The sequence below is a fragment of the Salmo trutta genome, chromosome 24, assembly GCF_901001165.1.
Source record: "Salmo trutta chromosome 24, fSalTru1.1, whole genome shotgun sequence".
In the NCBI taxonomy this organism is placed as follows: domain Eukaryota; kingdom Metazoa; phylum Chordata; class Actinopteri; order Salmoniformes; family Salmonidae; genus Salmo; species Salmo trutta.
In genome coordinates, this window is record NC_042980.1 from 33257490 (window position 1) to 33271943 (window position 14454).

The 14454-nt window shown below is 44.8% G+C and overlaps 1 protein-coding gene across 5 annotated transcripts in view; it reads left to right on the forward strand.

Annotated features, from left to right (window-relative positions):
- The window catches only part of LOC115161144 (B-cell CLL/lymphoma 9 protein), a 50645-nt gene that overhangs the window by 10283 nt on the left and 25908 nt on the right, over nt 1–14454 (forward strand). The window contains exons 1-2 of one of the 5 annotated variants that reach the window (XM_029711903.1): nt 7361–7561; nt 9714–9897. The exons of 1 other annotated variant lie outside the window; for it this stretch is intronic. The gene's annotated coding sequence lies outside the window, so the exon portion shown is untranslated. 3 more of the 5 variants (XM_029711906.1, XM_029711907.1, XM_029711905.1) reach the window with 3 other exon arrangements.

Here is a 14454-nt window from a genome sequence, read left to right on the forward strand (position 1 = left end):
GAGAGACGCGAGAGAGAGAGAGAGAGCGAGAGAGAGAGAGAGAGCGAGAGAGAGAGGAGAGAGAGAGAGAGGAGAGAGAGAGAGAGAGAGAGAGAGAGTGAGAGCGAGAGAGAGAGAGAGAGAGAGAACTATATGTCTACTGTAACACTGTAACTATCAGTTCTCTCTAATTCTATCAGTTGTCTACCAGCAGTTTCCCAGTGTTATACCCAGTGTTATACCTGGCCTCATACAGTATCAGTATAATAATGTTCAATCATAAATCATAAGGTCTGTTCTAATCACTCCCTGATTAGTCAATAACACAGGTGGGCGACTGCTCACATCTCCGGGGGCTTCGTCTGCAATGTGGCTCGTTAATGGTCAGTGAATTAACGTTGTTTCAATGTTCCAGTGTGTTTACACTAACCTGCCTAGGGGAACAGAACAGTTAGGAAACACTGCTAGGGGAGAGTCAACAAAGAGAGAGAGCGGGATGGGGGAGGCAAGCAGGATGGAGAGAGGAGAGGAAGATGAGTCCATTCCAACTGTAACCACGTTTCCATCTACAGTTTGTAAAGTGAGTAGTCATACCGTGGTAAAGTCTCGGTACAATTTTTATAAATGCCGACAGATAATATGTTCACTCAACACGGTGGGATCTTTTTGTAGTAAAAGTAAGTATGCGAGAAATGGAGGTGGAAACTCCTTTATGCGCAAATATTGACATAATAACCATCATATTGAAGTAAACTTGAAGTCACGCGATGACATGATGTGTGGTCCTCCCACTACGACTCAGGAAACCATGCAGTTTATTAGGCTACAGATGAAATAACTCATGATGAACTTCACAGGGTGGTGATCTTCATGCTCTTTTCCATTAAATATCTAGGGTCTGATTCTGGTGACATGAAAATCGACACATGACTGCTGTTTGACAAATACAAATATTCTTGCTCTTATCCATAATAATCTCATCATATAGACTAGCCTACCCGCTCTGTCAACCTGGTTTCAGAGCATTTCGTATTATTCTGTACGTAAATTCGAGACAGTCCATTTAGTATGATATGGTACTGTATCTGCAAGCTGTTGGCTAGAGCGCAGGTGCCAAAACCAGAGTAGCAACATTCATCCAATTGGATGAAAACCTAGATGAAAACCTAGCTTGTGGGAGAAAAAAAGAGTGAGATTTTTTTTTTTTATCAGATATGCCCGAAAAGAGAGATAAAACAGAACATTCTGCAGACTGGATCTTATAAGCCTAGTGCTTGTAGAATCCAGGATAGAATATTATAGGACATAATCGAATAGAATAGAAGATTCTGTAGCAACCATAAGTGAGGATCTCTGTAGTGGTGCTTGACTGTTACTCATAGCAACACTGCATACCATGATAATAGGCTGCCTGATGATTGGTCGGACAGCAGAGCTCCAGTGTGTGACCTCATCGGTGTGTGAGTGAGCTCACCGGCTCAGTATTTTGATAACCCTACCGAGTGAGGCTGCTCTCACCACTGCAGAATCTTCTAATGAACTCACTAAACAAACCCATCCCTACAAAACCAAAACATCAACAGCAGGAACTAGTCTGAGAATACACACATGGCTATAAAAGTGTTTCTCTTAGCAAAGATGAGGTGCTTCTCTGTCGGGTCTATTGTGTCTTTCTGTATGGAAGGGGAATTGAAATGAGTCATTGTGCTGGGTGATATGTAAAAAAATCACTTTACTTTGACCATAAAGCCCCATTCTATCTGAGTATGTGTGTGGAGTAGCCAACCAAGCCTCTTTAAGTAACAGCAGTGTTGCGAGGACTGGGTACCCCGTCTTCCCATCATGCATGGCATCCCCTCTAAGACCTCTCAATGGGCAGGCTGGGGCATGAATAGGTAATCGATTAGTACGGCCTCGTCTCGTCCTGATCAGCAGCAGAATGAGTACCGTATGCTGAAGGAGGATCTCTCTCTCTTCGTCTCTCACTTTCTCTCTCTGTCTTTCGCTCTCCCTCTGCCCCCCCTTTCCCCCTGTCAGTGTATCTACAGCGTGTCTCCCTGCATGGCAGCGTTTACTAAAGCGTTAAATAATGCAGAAGGTAATGTGAGAGAGCAGTCAATGTTGGTGTCCTGCTTTAACACACACACATGCACGTACACACATGCACGCACACACTCACGCACAGACGCACACACGCACACACACACACACTGTACAAATTCAGATGGTCACAGAGACAGATCAGACACATAGATAACAGACCAAATACTCACACGCACACACACGGAACCAGAGTCAAGTAATCACCTAAATATTTAACCAAGTCTTATGTTGGTATGTTTCATATACAATAGGCCACATCGAAAGATATGATGAATATTTTGTTTGAGTTGAGTAGAGGAGGGCGGAGCTGTTGTTCTATTTCCTCGCTGTGTTCTAACTTCCCAGCCAATGAAGCAGCCAGAGAGTGGGAACACATGAGAGTCAGAATGGCAGCCTGGTTGCTCTGCTAGTACTCATGTCTAATGCGCTGTTCTGTGAAGGGAGGAGTACACAGCGTTGTACGAGATCTTCAGTTTCTTGGCAATTTCTCGCATGGAATATCCTTCATTTCTCAGAACAAGAATATACTGACAAGTTTCAGAAGAAAGTTATTTGTTTCTGGCCATTTTGAGCCTGTAATCAAACCCACAAATGCTGATGCTCCAGACACTTAACTAGTCTAAAGAAGGCCAGTTTTATTGTTTCTTTCATCAGAACAACAGTTTTCAGCTGTTCTAACATAATTGCAAAAGGGTTTTCTAATGATCAATTAGCCTTTTAAAATGATAAACTTGGATTAGCTAACACAACGTGCCATTGGAACACAGGAGTGATGGTTGCTGATAATGGGCGTCTGTACGCCTATGTAGATATTCCATAAAAAATCTGCCGTTTCCAGCTACAATAGTCATTTACAACATTAACAATGTCTACACTGTATTTCTGATCAATTTTATGTTATTTTAATGGACAAAAAATTTGCTTTTCTTTCAAAAACAAGGAAAATTCTAAGTGACCCCAAACTTTTGAACGGTAGTGTATGTACGCACGTACACACATGCACACACAGACACGCACACACACACAAACATGCACAGTCTACACTGAAATCCACAGAGAGAGAGGGACAGAGATCTGTACACAGTTTTATGCTCTGTCACTGATCGGCACTAACATGCACCAACATGTCTAATGTAACCATGACCTCTTAGTCAAAGTCACAAATATGCAGGGCTGGACTGAGAAGCTTGGGAGAGCTTATGTTATGTTGTTCTTATCTGTGTGTAAAAGGACTGTGTGTTTAACTGAGAATTTCAGTTAAACACAGAATATCTCTAGATTCTTTTCAGGATTCCGTTTGTCCTTCCTCAGCTCCTCCCTCTCCCATATGACATTATCTCTGTCTTCACAACAAAGACTCCCAACCCTGACACGAGACATGACTCCTGTCCTGCAATCTGTGTTGTCCTGTACAAATACCCTCTTCCCTCATCCTCTCAGTTTTCGTCCCTACAGAACACTTCAGTAAAGTAGAGTACCTAGAGACACTCTCTCTCTGTTATTTTTAGTAGATTCTCCAATAAGCAATTACAACAGGCTGTTTAAATAATTGAATCTCCTGTGTCCTGTGGGCTGTTGCGGAGTTGTTCTGAAGGCCCATGGTCTTTCCCTCAGATCTTTTTTACTTTTCCTCAAAGCATGGGATTGTCTGTCTGTCTGTCTGTCTGTCTGTCTGTCTGTCTGTCTGTCTGTCTGTCTGTCTGTCTGTCTGTCTGTCTGTCTGTCTGTCGGTCTGTCGGTCGGTCGGTCGGTCGGTCGGTCGGTCTGATTGCTGGTAGAGAATGATGGGTATTAAGACAACTCTCCTACTGTCACTCTCACAGTACTACAACTGTTGGATGACATGATGGATGAGGTTAGGTTGATGCAATGTTATTTCAATGTTATTATGTGATATTTGTTTGTCTTGCAAGTGGCAAGCACTATGTCATGCACAAACACGTGAACTCTTGCACACACAAGCAAGCACACGAACAGGCCCACACACACACACACACACACACACACACACACACACACACACACACACACACACACACACACACACACACACACACACACTCTCACACACACATGCACACACACACACAAACACACACACATACACACACACACACATACATACACACATACACACATACACACATACACACACACACATACAGGTACATGAGAGGATAAACTCAGCAGAGCTGATTTAGTGGAGAGAGTCATTCAGGAATAATCTCTGCCAAAGGCTCATGGGAAAAAATATATTACAACCTCACTTTTCTCCACGACAATCATCATCAGGTCCACTAGAACACACACACACACACACACACATTACGTTACGTTACAGTAGAGTATCGTATCCGATGATGACTTCCTCTTCTGAGTTAACGATGAATTCTTTGGTGACTGTAGAGTCCAATCCGAGATCCACAAACTTTATTGTAGGTGTGGCATATGCAGTCTGTGTTGGCGGGTGCAGGCATGGTTGTATGTCTCCTGAGCTGTCTCCTCCCACCTCTGTACACCGCTCTGGCAGAGCTGTCGCCAGGTGGAACGGTCGGCAGCAGCATCCTCCAGGTCTGTGGGTTTGATGGTGCACTTCTTCAGTGATGTTTTCAGCTAGTCCTTGTAGCGCTTCATTTGCCCCCCCTGCAGACCGCCGGCCAAGATGTAGCTGGCCATACAGGATCTTCCGCGGCAAACGCTCCTGAGACATTCTAATGACATGCCCAAGCCAGCACGGTTGGTGTTGGGTGACCATGGCCTCCATACTCCTGCAGTTGGTCTTAGTATATCTGTATGGGGGACACGGTCACACCAGGTGATTCCCAGGATGCACTGCAGGCATCTTATGTGAAATCGCTCAGGCTGCTTGTTGTGGTCACTGTAAGTGACCCAGGCTTCACAGCTGTAAAGAAGTGTGGTGATGCAGACGGCTTGATAGACGGTGACTTTGGTGTAGAGGTGGAGATCCCTGTTTTGGAAGACCATGTGTCTGAGTTTCCCGAAGGTAGCTGATGTTTGCTTGATCCTACTTTGAATTTTAGAAGTTTATACTGCAGTCCTCCGAGGCAATGCTGCCCAGGTATTTGAAGGATGGGACTATTGGCAGTGATTTGTGTTCAATGGTGAAGACAGGCATGGTGGGTGGAGGGCTGGATCTCCATTGGCAGACCACCTCTGTCTTAGTGGTGTTGATAGACAGTCCCATCCTGCTATAGACCCTCACAGCTGCTACAAGGATAGACTGAAGGTCTTCTGGAGTGTGGGCCACAGGAGCACAGTCATCAGCATACTGCAGCTCAAGAACCTGCTCTGTCAAAAGCTTGGTGGTTGCTTGGAACCTCCTGATGTTGAATAGGTTTCCATCCAGCCTGAAGGCCACCGCAACACTGCTACTGTCCTCAGGCTCCTTGTGGAGAAGCTGGGTGACACATAGGAGGAAGATGTTAAAGAGGACAGGTGCCAGCACCCCCCCTGCATCACACCGATGCTTACTCCAAAGAGCACTGACTCTTGCCCTCCTATGGCCACCCGAGCCATCATCCCATCATGGAACTGGCAAAAGATGTTGACAAATTTGTCTGGACACCCACATTTGAGTAGAATGCCCATAGTAGTTCCCTGCTCACAGTGTCGAAGGCCTTGGAGAGGTGGACAAAGGCCATGAAAAGGTCCTGATGTTGTTCACGGCACTTCTCCTGGAGTTGCTGTACCGTGAATATCATGTCGACCGTACTCCTGTTCTTTCTGAAGCCGCATTGTGACTCTGGCAGCAGTTCCTCTGCGATGTTATTCCCCAGCCTGTGTAGCATCACCTTGGCCAGGACCTTGCCGGAAACAGCCAGAAGGGATCTCCCTCGGCTGTTGCCGCAGATGGATTTGTCACCGTTGTTCTTATAGATAGTGACAATGTTTGCATCCCGCCACTGTTGGGGAATGATCTCCCGGTTCCAAACCTCTGTGATGTACTGGTGGAGCGGTCTGGTGCAGAAGTAACCTCCCTTCTTAGGTAGCTCTGCCGGGATGCTGTCAGCACCAGGAACCTTGTTGTTCTTGAGGGAACGGATAGCTGATAACACCTCTTGGAAGGTTGGCGAATGGTTGAGGTCTTGAATACACACACACACACACACACACACACACACACAGACACCCACACACAGACACACACAGAGAAAGAAAGGGGGCTGGGAGCTAGCAGGGGCCTCAGAGGAGAAGAGAAACATTAAGCACAAGAAGTCAGAGTGGTCCTCTTATTTAATATTTAATCAAGATACATATCAAATGTAATCCAAATGTGTAATTATGACTACTGGGGATTGAATCAGTTGGTGTGTTTGTACATGGTTGTGTGTGTGTGTGTGTGTGTGTGTGTGTGTGTGTGTGTGTGTGTGTGTGTGTGTGTGTGTGCGTGCGTGTGTGTGTGTGTGTGTGTGTGTGTGCGTGTGTGTGTGTGTGTAAGCTATTACATTTATTATGGAGAAACAGACCCTTATCTCCTTCCCTCTTTTGGTATATGCCTATCTTATAATATCACCTTCCTTCTCTGTGTGTCAGACTTCCTGACACGTTAATAATTTAATCAATGTGTCTACCTCACTGTGTGTAGCATCAAAATGAAAATACATTGCAGGAGCGGAGGAGGAAGAGCGGAGACAAGGGAGTTGGTTAAAGTACATTCCTAATCAGTATGCAGTGAATGTTATGCTGTGTGTGTTCGATATTATGCAGGTAATGGTAGAAGCCCTATGTAGCCTATGCACACACAGTTTACTGGGTTTTAATAGTCGTTTTCATGTCAAACCAGTGGAATATAATATTCTAATTTTCAAAAGCCTACTTCTCCGTGTTTTCTGGCCGACAGTTACATTCTCATTGGCACACAGACCAGGGGTGTATTCATTACGTCTTGCAACGGAAACATTTTACCATTTAAGAACCAAGCGGAAGCAATCAAAAGGGAAAAGGAGCTACTTGAATTTGTCCAATAGAAACTCTCGTTTTCGTTGCAAAACGTTTTCTGTTTGGAGTAAACTGTTTCTACTGCCGAAGCGTTTTGCAACAGAATCGTCGTAATGAATATACCCAGGGGTGTGTTCAGTAGAACGCAACGTTTTGGAACGTTCAGATAGAAATAGTCTACGTAGAACAAAAATGCATCTAACACGTAGAATAAGGAATGACATTGGCGCCATTCGTGACATTTCTATCTGCAACGTTCGACAACGTTTGGCAGCTGAACATCGCCCTGACCTAGAATTGCTACTTAGAATTCGGACTAAACCAACACGCTACGACGGGCGGGGGAAACAGTAGGAAATCTTGGCTATAATGTAGTAGGACGGACCGCTGGAAGCTCAGGCGAAGGGGGAGACATATTGCTCTTTAATATCGTTGGACGAATAATGTTGCTATTTGATTACTACAATCAGGCTATAGAACGTAGCCTACTAAACGAAGCAGGCCGGAGGAATCATTCCAGGTGAGTTTTCGGGGAAAGTGTCGCTGTGGCCGCTTGCCTCTTGGCAAGGCTACACGCGGGTCCTCCCAGGGACATCTCAGTCCGGTATCCGCTGTACCCCTGTTCCCGAAGGATGGCCATAAAACCCGCCGTACCTGGTCTGACACAAGGACTGATCGTTTTTTCACATCAACGGCGATTTTTTTTTGTATTTTGTGAATACAGCGGATTATTTTACACAACGTTGACAGGATGTGTTATTCCCTCCGGAGGAATATTTTTTTAACACTACACAAGAGGAGGAACGATCGTGTTTCGCGAAACTGAAAATACGGTGCAGCATGCATGTGCCACATTCTTCAACATAATTCGGCGCAGGCATTATACAATACAATTGATATTTGCTTTAAAAAGGCGTAGGCTATTTTAGGTTCACGAAAGGGCCTAACAAATATGTAGCCCTTACCTACCCTATTTGGCCATCCACACAGAGAACCTATATCTTACGTGGTATTAAGCTCAAGCGAATTTCGTTCACGACAACATTGTTACATTGTTACAGAACTGAACTTGAAAATGTAACACTGACTGTCGTGGGAGTGGCTGTATATTGCTCTTTGACAAAGCTTCAAATGTTTCCCTTTAATTGTTGTCTGTTTTGTGGGCGCTGATTTGGACAAGCAGGGTTATGCCGTGGCAAAAGCCGTGAGACCCCCCCACCTTTCGGGGCCGACTTTGTTTGCGCTGGCCGGGGCTGTGTGTGTGTGTGTGTGTGTGTGTGTGAGTGAGAGGAGAGCGCAGTATAGTCCCTTCCCCCCAACTCTCTGGTGAAACAGGAACAACTTTTTTTAGGATAAAAAAGTTGCTGGAGTTTGGAGCGCCCTGGAGTACTGAGGCCGCCAAACACTAGCCAGTGAGACTCTGAGATTTCAGGGGGGGGGGGGGGCACGGTTTCGGGGTCTTTCGTTTGTTTCACTCGTTTGCAAACCTACGGTTATGTTATTTGACGGTGTATTTATGGCTGGCAATGTAATGCGGTAGTAGACTAGCTATACAGTTATAGGCCTACAGTACCCTATCTGGCTGTAACCTCTTGTATAGGCCAAGTGATAGCACTGAGGATCCCCGATATGTAAACTAACCAAGGCCAGATAGGCCTACACGATTAAGTGGTATTGAATGTGTGTGTCAAGGGCCACAGTCCTGCTGGTTTTCGTTTCTCCCAGTCACGTAATTGATCAATTATTGTTATTGATTGGCTAGAGTCCAAACACCTGGTTACCCTGAACCCTAATATGTCTGATGGCAACAATACGATCCAGTAGACATACGCTGCCCCTTCTGGACTGAAGTCTTCTCTCTACTAGTCCAGTGTTCACCACCAACGCTGAGTGCATCTTTTGTTCCAGCCCAGCACTAATACACCTGAATCGGCTCATCAAATCCTTTTATTTGTCACATGCGCTGAATACAGGTGTAGACCTTAGGGTGAAATGCTTACTTACAAGCCCTTAACCAACAATGAAATTCAAGAAATAGAGTTAAGAAAATATTTACTAAATCAATTAAGGGGGAAAAATGAAAAACTAACACAAGATAATTACATATCAATAACAAGGCTATATACAGGGGTACCGGTACCGAGTCAATGTACTGGTTAGTCGAGGTAATTTGTAAAGTGACTATGCATAGATAATAAACAGCTTAGTAGCGGCACTGTAAAAACAAATGGGGCGGGTGTGTGTGTGTGTGTGTGTGGGTGTGTGTGTGTGTGGGTGTGTGTGTGTGTGTAAATAGTCCGGGTGGCCATTTGATTAATTGTTTATCAGTCTTATGGCTTAGGGGTAAATGCTGTTAAGGAGCCTTTTGGTCCTAGACTTGGCATTCCGGTTTCGCTTGCTGTGCAGTAGCATAGAGAACAGTCTATGAAGTTGAGTTGTAAGAGCTCTGGGCAAGAAGAAAAGCTTGAACAGCCCTTAGGTCTCCAGGACCAGGGTTGGAGACCATTTAACCATTGAGCTAGGCTAGTTCTAGATAGAATGTATTCTACTAAAGAGGGGCTGAACTAGTTGACATTTGAATAATTGGTGCTGTTGTATCGTTCGTGGCGGTGTAACATGTCTTTATGCAACAGACAGTTATTGGATGAGTAAAAAAACTCTGTCTCTCTTAGGTGTGTGTTTGGCTGCGGTGACCTGTGTCTGTGAGGGTGTTGCCAGTGACAGCAAGGATCAGCTCCTGTGTTCAGGTGGCTTTGTCTGAGTGGGAGGAGTCAGGGTTCAAAGGTTGTGGCTCTGGGGACCCAAGGGCTGGATCTCCATATGAGGCCCTGCTGAGAGGGCTGGGGACATACTAAGGTAATCAATCAATCACTATAGTCTGTCTGACACACACACACACACACACACACACACACACACACACACACACACACACACACACACACACACACACACACACACACACACACACACATACTACCTTTGCCTGTTTCAATGCCTGTTGAACATTCAAGGCTGTGAGGGGAGAAGAGATGACCCTGGATTGTTTTGGCCTGGCAGTGCTATCTGTGTTCTATACATGGTTAAGACACAGGAGGCTCAGGGTGTTCTGCCTGAGAAAACCATCCACACTGTTTATTTATCTGTTATCTAATCCACAGACTGTTAACCAAAAACCACCGCATGGAGGAGGACAGGGAAATGGATATGGGTGTATTAAGGACAATTTATTTTTCTCCTTAGTGAATTTGCCTCATGTTTCCTGTATAGTTCACTTCATGGCTTTTCAAATGAAAATCCCGGGGTCAAACTGTCCTCACATCAATATGGGAGGATTAGTAGGAGAGATGTGTGTCAGGGATCAATTCAATCCGTGGTGCTGAAGATCTGCTTTATAGCGAGAGAATGCATTCACTGTAAACGCTGCATATTAGGGCTGTGACGATACCATTATTGCAATATTTTTTCTGTGGCAAATGAAAACATGAAGCAGACCAAACTTTTTGGACCTTTAAAAACCTGCTGTGTGTAAAATATAGTGTGCTATAGCTTGGAAAATAAAGACATGTGACTAGATGACAACATAATGATGTTTGTTTCCAACAGTTTTCCTAAAGAAGTGAAATCTGCTTCATGTTTTGTTTCCTTGCCACGATACTAAGGAGTATCGCGATAGTTGTATTGTCCCGGCCCTACTGCAAATGCCAGCTTAATCAGAAGTGATCATTAAATGAATGGTGATATTCCGCAGTACTTAAGCAATACGGATTGAATCCAGTCCTATGTGTTTAGAGAGAGAGAGAGATGCATGATGTGCTTTAGCTTCACACACACACACGTGACTGACAGCAGGGCGTCAGTAAGGCAAGGCACACCAACATACACCCACACACGGTAGGTAGGTAGGTAGGTAGGTAGGTACAGTGAGGGAAAAAATTATTTGATCCCCTGCTGATTTTGTACGTTTGCCCACTGACAAAGAAATGATCAGTCTATAATTTTAATAGTAGGTTTATTTCAACAGTGAGAGACAGAATAACAACAAAAAAATCCAGAAAAACGCATGTCAAAAATGTTATGAATTGATTTGCATTTTAATGAGGGAAATAAGTATTTGACCCCTCTGCAAAACATGACTTAGTACTTGGTGGCAAAACCCTTGTTGGCAATCACAGAGGTCAGACGTTTCTTGTAGTTGGCCACCAGGTTTGCACACATCTCAGGAGGGATTTTGTCCCACTCCTCTTTGCAGATCTTCTCCAAGTCATTAAGGTTTCGAGGCTGACGTTTGGCAACTCAAACCTTCAGTTCCCTCCACAGATTTTCTATGGGATTAAGGTCTGGAGACTGGCTAGGCCACTCCAGGACCTTAATGTGCTTCTTCTTGAGCCACTCCTTTGTTGCCTTGGCCATGTGTTTTGGGTCATTGTCATGCTGGAATACCCATCCATGACCCATTTTCAATCCCCTGGCTGAGGGAAGGAGGTTCTCACCCAAGATTTGACAGTACATGGCCCCATCCATCGTCCCTTTGATGCGGTGAAGTTGTCCTGTCCCCTTAGCAGAAAAACATCCCCAAAGCATAATGTTTCCACCTCCATGTTTGACTGTGGGGATGGTGTTCTTGGGGTCATAGGCAGCATTCCTCCTCCTCCAAACCCGGCGAGTTGAGTTGATGCCAAAGAGCTCCATTTGGTCTCATCTGACCACAACACTTTCACCCAGTTGTCCTCTGAATCATTCAGATGTTTATTGGCAAACTTCAGATGGGCATGTATATGTGCTTTCTTGAGCAGGGGGACCTTGCGGGCACTGCAGGATTTCAGTCCTTCACAGCGTAGTGTGTTACCAATTGTTTTCTTGGTGACTATGGTCCCAGCTGCCTTGAGATCATTGACAAGATCCTCCCGTGTAGTTCTGGACTGATTCCTCACCCTTCTCATGATCATTGCAACTCCACGAGGTGAGATCTTGCATGGAACCCCAGGCCGAGGGAGATTGACAGCTCTTTTGTATTTCTTCCATTTGCGAATAATCGCACCAACTGTCACCTTCTCACCAAGCTGCTTGGCGATGGTTTTGTAGCCCATTCCAGCCTTGTGTAGGTCTACAATCTTGTCCCTGACATCCTTGGAGAGCTCTTTGGTCTTGGCCATGGTGGAGAGTTTGGAATCTGATTGATTGATTGCTTCTGTGGACAGGTGTCTTTTATACAGGTAACAAACTGAGATTAGGAGCACTCCCTTTAAGAGTGTGCTCCTAATCTAAGCTCGTTACCTGTATAAAAGACACCTGGGAGCCAGAAATCTTTCGGATTGAGAGGGGGTCAAAAACTTATTTCCCTCATTAAAATGCAAATCAATTTATAAAATTTTTGATGTGCGTTTTTCTGGAATTTTTTGTTGTTATTCTGTCTCTCACTGTTGAAATAAACCTACCATTAAAATTATAGACTGATCATTTCTTTGTCAGTGGGCAAACGTACAAAATCAGCAGCGGATCAAATACTTTTTTCCCTCACTGTAGGTAGGTTGGTAGGTAGGTAGGTAGGTAGGTAGGTAGGTAGGTAGGTAGGTAGGTGAAACAGAACAGTGACACGACATGAGGAACCAGACATTGGCTCACTATAGAAATCCATTCCCCAGCATGGCGAGAGCCACTGTCTGTCCCAGATAATATTCCTCTCCGTTTAACCATCCCACCAAATCTGTCTTTAAACTCCAGCTGACTTCTTAGACTCTCCAATCCCTTTTGCCATGTGCCTCTTCTCTCTGTAGCTACACGCTGTATAGCTGCTTTAACAGCTGAGGTCTTGAAACGGTCAGTATTGAACCTGGCATGACCTACAGGCCCGCAGAATACAGGCTGCGGATGTGTTTGTGAGTGTAATGCATGTGTGTGTAATGTGCGTGTGTGTTGGGCTATCCTCACGGCGATCTCTAGCTGGGCTATTCCACAGAGTGATGCTGAGACTCAGATTTCTCACTTTAAAATGCAGCTCTATGCACAAAGACTACTTTTAACAATTTCCTCTAAAAATTTGACAAACACATTTACTTGAAGAACAGTGCAGATGCCAACTTTGTTAACAGAATAACGGCACCAACAGCACAAACCGTCATTCTGTTACCAAACCTTGCATCTGCACTGTTCTTAAGTACATTTATTTTTGTACAATTCAGTGGAAATTGTTAAAAGTAGAGTCCTTGTTCAGAGTTGTATGTTTTGTTTAACTCTGCAATCATTGGTTTTTGCTTGACATTCATTTTAAAGTGAAAAATCATCTGAGTCTCAGTGTTACTGTGGATTGCCCATCTGTCACTCATCCTCCGTGTTGCTGTGTGTTGCTAGACAGTTTGGCCTGTGTACAGACTGTTCCCCCTGGCCCTTGGTGGGAGTTGGAGACAGAACCACAGTCTCTGCTTGTACCCAGCACCATGGTAGACACTAGCCTGGCAGTTGGTCTGCAGATGACACAGCTAAAACACAGAAAACAGTCAATATTGTCAGCAGGGTTGTGATCATCCGGCACCAAATCGGAAGAAAACTGACACAAATGTTTTGTTGAGGTTTGCCCTAATGAACGCAACCACAATGAGTAAAATCCTGAGGTATTTGTTCTTAATTAAGGGGTAATGGATGAGGTTAGGTAGATGGCACGCAGCCTCTCTTTTTGCATGGCCAGAATGTGACGGTAAGGTTCCAGCTGGTAGGTTTGTCATCTGGTCTGGTGCTGTTCCAAGCTTCCAGAACCCTGGGCTCCTTTATCGTTCCAGAACACTTCCAGAACCTCTCATTACTTTGTTCCCCACTAAGGTTCCACATGATCCTTCTGCCCAGTCTCAGTGAAACTCTGTGTGTCTACCAGCCTGTGTAACTTATGTGTGTCTGTGAATGTGCCTGCATGTCTATAATATGTGTAAGTGTTGGTGTGTTTCTGTGTCTGCCTGTGCTCTTTAATTGGACAGGTCTTTGCCAGTGTGTTTAAAATTCCATGGGAATGACACACCAGGGTAAAGTGTGGTAATTCAGGGACAGACCCTGGTTCATGTTCTCTCCACAGGGCTAATGTTGGCCTTACAAGACAGGAGAGGAGGTGTTGTGTGTGTTTGTGTGTGTGTGATGTAATCATCAAAGATAAGAACTACTTCCACAAATATGCCCTCTGCAGCTTTCATTGTGTAAGCCTTGGGTCAGTAGGACCTTATTCGTGTGTGTACAGTAGGTTAGACACAAAACAGACAGACTTTGAGCTCAGCTAAATCTGCTCTCAATGTCCCCATGCTCCTCCCATTCCTCAGGATCACTAATCAATGACTTGGTCTCACGCCATCAAACATGACCACACGCTCCTGCCGCTCACCAGAAAAGGATTGGGGGGAGGGGAAGTGTACAGTATAGAAATGGACCACA